The sequence below is a fragment of the Odocoileus virginianus genome, chromosome 20 (genome assembly GCF_023699985.2).
Source record: "Odocoileus virginianus isolate 20LAN1187 ecotype Illinois chromosome 20, Ovbor_1.2, whole genome shotgun sequence".
Taxonomy (NCBI): Eukaryota; Metazoa; Chordata; class Mammalia; order Artiodactyla; family Cervidae; genus Odocoileus; species Odocoileus virginianus.
Window position 1 is genome coordinate 44,757,287 of NC_069693.1, and position 6,780 is coordinate 44,764,066.

The 6,780-nt window shown below is 47.4% G+C and overlaps 1 pseudogene; it reads right to left on the reverse strand.

The window, feature by feature from the left end:
• Window positions 1–2,756: 2,756 nt before the first annotated feature.
• On the reverse strand, window positions 2,757–5,933 carry LOC110141059 (branched-chain-amino-acid aminotransferase, mitochondrial pseudogene; annotated as a pseudogene).
• Window positions 5,934–6,780: the final 847 nt, after the last annotated feature.

The following is a 6,780-nucleotide window of genomic DNA, read 5'->3' on the forward strand; positions in this document are numbered from 1 at the left end:
CCCATGTCTAAGGACAGAGGAGAAGCCACAACAAGATGGTAGGAGGGCTGCAATCACATCAAAATCAAACCTCATACTTGCCAGAGACTCTTGGAGGGGACAGATAAAGACTTGTGCGCACTAGTACCCAAGGAAAGGGACTAGTGACCCCCACAAGAGACTGAACCAGTCCTGCCTGTGAGTGTTTGAGGGTTTCCCGCAGAGGCATGGGTCAGCAGTGGCCTGCCACAGGGATGGGGCACTGGTAGCAGTAGTCTTGGGATGCGTGGAGTGGTGGCATAAGTCCTCTTGGAAGAGGTCACCATTAGTCCTACCATAGACTCACTGGGTGGGTGACCCACAGACTGGAGAACAGTTATACCAAAGAAGATCTCACATGGTTGTGAAGGTTCTAGGCCCCACATTAGACTTCCCAAACTAAGGCAAAAGACTGGGAATCCCCAGTTTTTAAGGTCAATGGGATTTGGTTACAGAACTTCCACAGGATTGGTGAAAACAGAGACTTTTGGAGGACACAAACAAAAGTGGGCACCAGGACCCAGGGGAAAGAGGAATGACAAAAACCCATATAGTCAAGCTGTAGTTTTTCCAGTATTCATGTACGAATGTGAGAGTTGGACCACAAAGAAGGCTGAGCACAGAAATATAGATGCTTTAAACTGTGGAGCTAGAGAAGACTCTTGAGAGTCCCTTGGACAACAAGGATATCAAACCAGTCAATCCTTAAAGGAAATCAACCCTGAATACTCATTGGAAAGACTGAAGCTGTAGCTGAAGCTCCAACACTTTGGCCACTTGATGCAAAGAACTGACTCATTGGAAAAGACCCTGATGCTGGGAAAGATTGAAGGCAGGAGGAGAAAGGGATGACAGAGGATTAGATGGTTGCACGGCATCACTGACTCAATGGACATGAGCTTGAGTAAACTCCAGGAGCTAGTGAAGGACAGGGAAGCCTGGTGTGCTGCAGTCCACGGGGTCACAAAGAGGCAGACACAGCTGAGCAGTTCAACAATAACAGCAACAAAGTTATTAGCTATGGGTTTACCATATGTGGCCTTTATTATTATTATACCTAATTTGTTGAGAGTTTATCATGAAAGAATGATAAATTTTGGCAAATGCCTTTTCTTCATCTGAGATGATCATATGATTTTCATCCTTGAATCTGTTAAAGTGGTGTATTAGCATTATTGATTTGTATATGTTGAATCTCAGGGTTAAATTCCACTTGATCATCATCATATAATCTTTTTACTCTGCTGTTGAATTCATATTTCTCATATTTTGCTGAGGATTTTTACATCTATGTTTTTCAGGGATATTGTACTGTTATTTTCTAGTTTTCCTTTCATGTTTTGATGTCAGGGTAATTGGCCTTCTAAAATAAGTTTAGAAGTATTCCTTTGCCTTCAGTTTTTTGCAAGAATTTGAGAACGACTGGAATTAATTCTTTAAATGGTAGAATTCACTAATGAAACAATCTTGTCCTAAGCTTTTCTGTTTGGGAAGATTTTAAAATTACTAATTCAATCTTCATGCTTGTTACTGGTTTGTTCAGATTTTTAATTTCTTCATGATCCAGTCTAGACCTTGTACTGACAAAATCTATTTTACTTTTCCTAAGAAAGTGGAAATAGCTCAGTCACTTGTGACTCTTTGTGACCTGTATAGTCCATGGAATTCTCTAGGCCAGAATACTGGAGTGGGCAGCCTTTCTCTTCTCCAGGGGCTCTTCCCGACCCAGGAATCGAACTGGGGTCTCCTGCATGGCAGGTGGATTCTTTACTAACTGAGCTATCAGGGAATGTTGAAGTTTGCTTTCTCACAGTTTTGCAGAGTTGGGCCAGCTTTCTGCATGTGCTCACAAGCTTTCTGCCAATGCTTATACTTGCCACCTCAAGGGTACAGGATGCTGGCTGCAAGGCAGAAGACTGTGTGGGTGAGGTGTGAAGAGTGTTGGGAATGCCTTTGGGCCAGTTGGGGGGACCTGCTGATAAGGTCTGTGGATGATCCTCTAATGCAGTCTGCAAAACAGAAGAATTCACATCTCTCTGACGCATTCCAAGCACTGCCTGCTGTGTTCCCAGCCTCTCCTCACTCTTAGCTGTGTAACTTACCTCATATTCTGGATAGGGTAAGGAAGAAGTGGGCCTCTTTGGGAGTGTCCTGCACAGCTGGGGGAAAAACTGGGCACTCACTCACATGCTCTCACTTGCTGCTGTGAAAGAAATTCCAGTCCTAGGAGGTCTCTTTTTCCTCTGAGATGTGCTACACCAAGGGAGGAATGACAAATCATGTAAAACTGCTTTTTTGGTCCTCTTTAATGTGTCCAGTCTTGGATTTGCTTTTTGCTCCAAGGAAGTGCTAGAACTTCTTCACTGGACTCCTGGATTTCCACAAAGATACCTTCACTTGTGCGTGTTGTCAAAACTAGTGTTCTTTGAAGGGAGGATGGTAGAAAACTCCTATTTCACCATTTTGTTGCTGATACCCCTGTGGTTTATTCCATTGAATGGTTTTTGTATGTTGAACATCCCTGAATTCTGAGAATAAATCTCATTTGGGTCATGACATATAAACCTTTCATATGTTGCTAAATTTGGTTTGTTAGTATTTTGTGAAGGATGAAAGTAGTGAAGTGCAAGTGGTAGTAGCTTAGTTGTGTTCAACTCTTTGCAACCCCATGGACTGTAGCCCATCAGGCTCCTTTGTGCATGGAATTCTCCAGGCAAGAGTACTGGAGTGGGTAGTCCTTCCTTTCTCCAGGGGATCTACCTGACCCAGGGATCAAACCCAGGTCTCAGATCCTTTAGTATCTGAGCCACCAGGGAAGCTTTTTGGATTTTAATGTATCAGTGGAAGGAAGGAATGTAAGTACAGCAGTTAAGACTGAAGAACAAAAATTTAAGTTAGAAAGCTGGAAGAACAGTTTCATGTATTGTTATTTCATATTCCAACAAAAATTATCAGTGAAAGAGACCATGAACTTGACATTGCACATATGTGAAAAATTATAATTAAATATTATACAAATGTTATAGAACCGTTTGAATTGCACTTACCCTCAAAAGAAGATCCCCATACAGGAAAATCATGGATCTGGAATCAATTTATTTCATTGAAAGACATTTTAAATTCTAACCATTACTCTTGGATAAATTGTTAGCTCTAGCTACTCATTAAGACTGAATATGAATTTCTTTCCTTGTTCCTTGGCATTTTTTTTTTTTTCAAAATTGCAGCTAAAGGAAAAAAAAAAAAAAAATCAATGGCAGCCCTGGGGAGATCCAGCCTGAAAACAGAGATGCAGATTTGGGGTCAAAGTGTTTCCTAAACATCTTGACCCCACAGTCCTCGACCACACAGTACAGAGCAGAGGGCAGTACAGATCCCCAAGGCCTGAGTGGCAGGGCTAGAGGCCAAGATGCCTGGGTCAGGCCCTTATGACTTTGGGAGTGTACTGTGGGCACACCAGAGACCCAGTTTCCTCCGTCTTTTATTTCATATCACTTCAGGTGAGTCATTGGTATGGAGGTGAAGGTCCAACCGGGGTGGATGCTACAGGTGGGTGGTCCCTGGAGTGAGTGGTCCGGCATAGCCAGCAGCATTGCACCCGAAGCATCCTTTTGTGGGCTTTTGATCCGTACTGGATCGCCTTCAGCTCCTTGTGGAAGTGGAGGATAAGCTCAGCCCCATTTTCCTTAGTGGGAATGTGGAAATGCTTGCCTTGGTACAGGATTTGATGCTCATGGCAGACCTGACAAGCAGTTCCTGAAGCATAGACTCCTCCAGCGCCCGCAGGAACACGTTCATGGTGATCTTACACTCCACCATCTGGAACTCACCCCAGGTCCGAGCCAGGTCCAGCAGACTCTGTCGGACTAGTCAAGGCAGGATGACACGGTCCAGTGTCTGAGTCACCAGTTCCAGAGCCCCATCGTCGTGGGTCCAGAAGACGAAGATGTTCATGGTGCCCACCTTGGTGAATTGGAGGTCAGGCCCGTATAGCCAGAGGACCTGTTCGCAGCCTTCTTTTGTGCCTCCTGCTGCACGAACGCGGTGGGCGCTTAAGTTTCCCTCAGCTTGCAGTCGCCGACCCCACCTACCCAGGCTCAGATGAAGGATGGATCCGCCAGGAGGGAGACAGGGCTCAAGGCCTATCCAGGGAAGATTGCAGACACCTAGCGAGGGTTCCTTCCGGATTACCACCGGCCTCACAGAGAGGCTGGAGCCCACGTCCTCAGGACCCAGTCCTTGTCTTCTTCCACCAGCTGGCAGATGCACTCCAACAACTCAGCTTTGTCCAAACTGCAGGCAGAGGCGCAGGGCTGAACACAGCCTGAGTTCCATGTTGAGCCAAAGTCGGAAGAGGCGCATGCGCTGGTTCCCCGCGTTTGAACGCCTTCAGGTCTTCAAAGAGCTGCAGGGAGTAGTGGAGAGCAGAGTGAGGTTTTGGAAGGGCTGGATCTGGCGCTGACCCCAGCCCTTCTCCCTGTTCGGTCCCACCATCAGCATGTGATCGGTGAACGCCTTCCTGAACAGCAGGGGTCAGGCTTCTTTCGCGGCTCCTGTGTCATTTCCAGCTGCCCGTCAGCAGCTTTGAGGCTGGATGAGGCATATCGTCTGGGACCACACAGAAGCCAAAGAACAGGGAGAAAATTTGGGGTCCAAATCTCTCTCCCTTCATCCCCTCTAAAGCCTCGTGCTCCTTTCTGAGGGGGCCCCTCCTCCTCCGAATATGAATTATGAAACTACATCATCAGTTCATTTTGGATAAAGGGTAAGAATGAATCATGAATTTACTAAAATTGCTTTAAAATCTCTTCTTCCATCACCATTAACATAGTTTAATGGTTTAAGATAGTTTTCCTGCCACGAGAACCCACAGACGGTTTCCACGTAAATTTTTGTCTACAAGTCGTGCTTTTATCAATCCAAACTCATTTAGGTAAATGACTAAACAAGAAACAACCTTATTTGTCACATTGAAAGCTTTAAATATTTATATACTTTGTCTTCATTCAAAGTGTGCTTACAGGCATTAACATGTAGAATAGATATTTCACTAATGTCTTTGCTTTCCTTAAAATTATAGAACAGATATCAGTGCAATAGCCATTGTAATAAATGCTCATTGGCAAATTTTGTCAGAATGAAGTTTACTTTCTTAAATTATTTTCTTTGTTTGCTCCGATTGTTGAAGTGTAATTTTTTTAAGTGTAATTTTATGGCTGTCGAATTCCACATTTATAAATAAACTTGTATTTTGTATCTATATTTTTCACTTCATTTTACGAGTAATTTTTTTTTCTTAAAAATACATGATGAATTTAAAACAAACTGGTCTTATCATTGTGGACTCAAGTAGTAACAGATCTAAACAGCTAGACGGTTTTGGAGGGCAGACCAACTGCATATTATTCAGATTTGCCCGATAGGGCCTTAGGCGATTATTCGTTAAACGAATGAATTTTTAATCACCACCGCTGGGTCCAGGGCGTTAATGACATCTCTACTCCAATTCCTCAATGATTAGACTTGCGAAACTGAAGTTTATCAAACATGAGGATCTGTGCCAAGCAACTCACTGTCCACCTGCTTTTCACTCTCTCTTCTTCCTCTCAGAGAGCGGGCATGCTCAGCACCATGATCCTGTCTGTGCTCAATACCACGACCCATTCATTGGTCGAACCCGACGCCCTTCACAGTGGAGTCGCGGCAAGCCACGCCCCCATGCCGGCCTAGAGGGGGCGTACCCATTGTTGCGCCAGAAGATCCAGGCCAAGCAGTCTTGTGAGAAGCTGATCGGTGTGAATGGGGGCCTGTTCCTCAGACCCTCAGAGCCGGCGCACGTCGCGCCTCGCCCCCTCGGCCCGCGGGCTCTGAGTGAGAGCGCCCTCTCTCACCCGTCAGAGCCTGGGTCTGGCTAGCCTGGGCCTGGTGGGCTGAGGCTGGGCGGCTGAGGTACGAGGGGCGGAGCCTGAGCCGCGGCAGCCGCTGCTGCCGCCGCTGCCTTCGGAAAAAAGCGTGTCTGCAATTTGAGCCAAGAAAGTGAAAATGGCCACCAAATCTTGCCCCGAGTGTGACTAACAGGTGGGCGCCGGGAGCCGGGCACCGAACACGCGGGCCAGCGGAGCGGGTGCGCGCGGGCAGGCGGTCGTTGCCCGTGGCCATTGGCTGTGGAGAGGCCGCCTCGCCGGGGTCCCGGCGGCCGAGCGAGTGGGCCAGCCCTCGGGCTCTGTGGCCACCGCGGGAGCCCCGAACCGGCCCGGCCGAGCCGAGGGGTTGCCGGGAAAGCGCCCGGAGCCGCGGCCCGGCCGGTGTCCACCTGGCGGCGGTCAGACGGGCGAACGTCTTGCCCTGTGGCTGGGCTGCGTGAGAGGGGGCGTGGGTTTATCCTGAGCAGACGGGGCGACCTGTCCGGAGCCTCCTCGAGGAGCTGTCCGGCTCCGGTGACAGCGGCAGGAGTGTGGGGCAGCGGCCCAAGTGGACGAGAACGGACCCCCAGCCCCCTGCTGCCCCGACGAGAGTGCCTGATGTGCAAACTCCCAAGTCAGGGCTCCTGGCTCCCAAATCCCCCTCCTGCCAGTCAGGGTTGCTTTGTTTCCATTTCAAATGTGTACGGTGGACCCCTCAAACTCTCTCCCCCGCCACCTGGGTGGATGCTTAAATGTGATAATAAATAAGGCCTGCAGTGTAATGATGCTTTCCTTTTGGACTTAAGTAATTAGTGATCTATATGCTTTTAAATAATTTGCATAGTATCAATAGTCATTA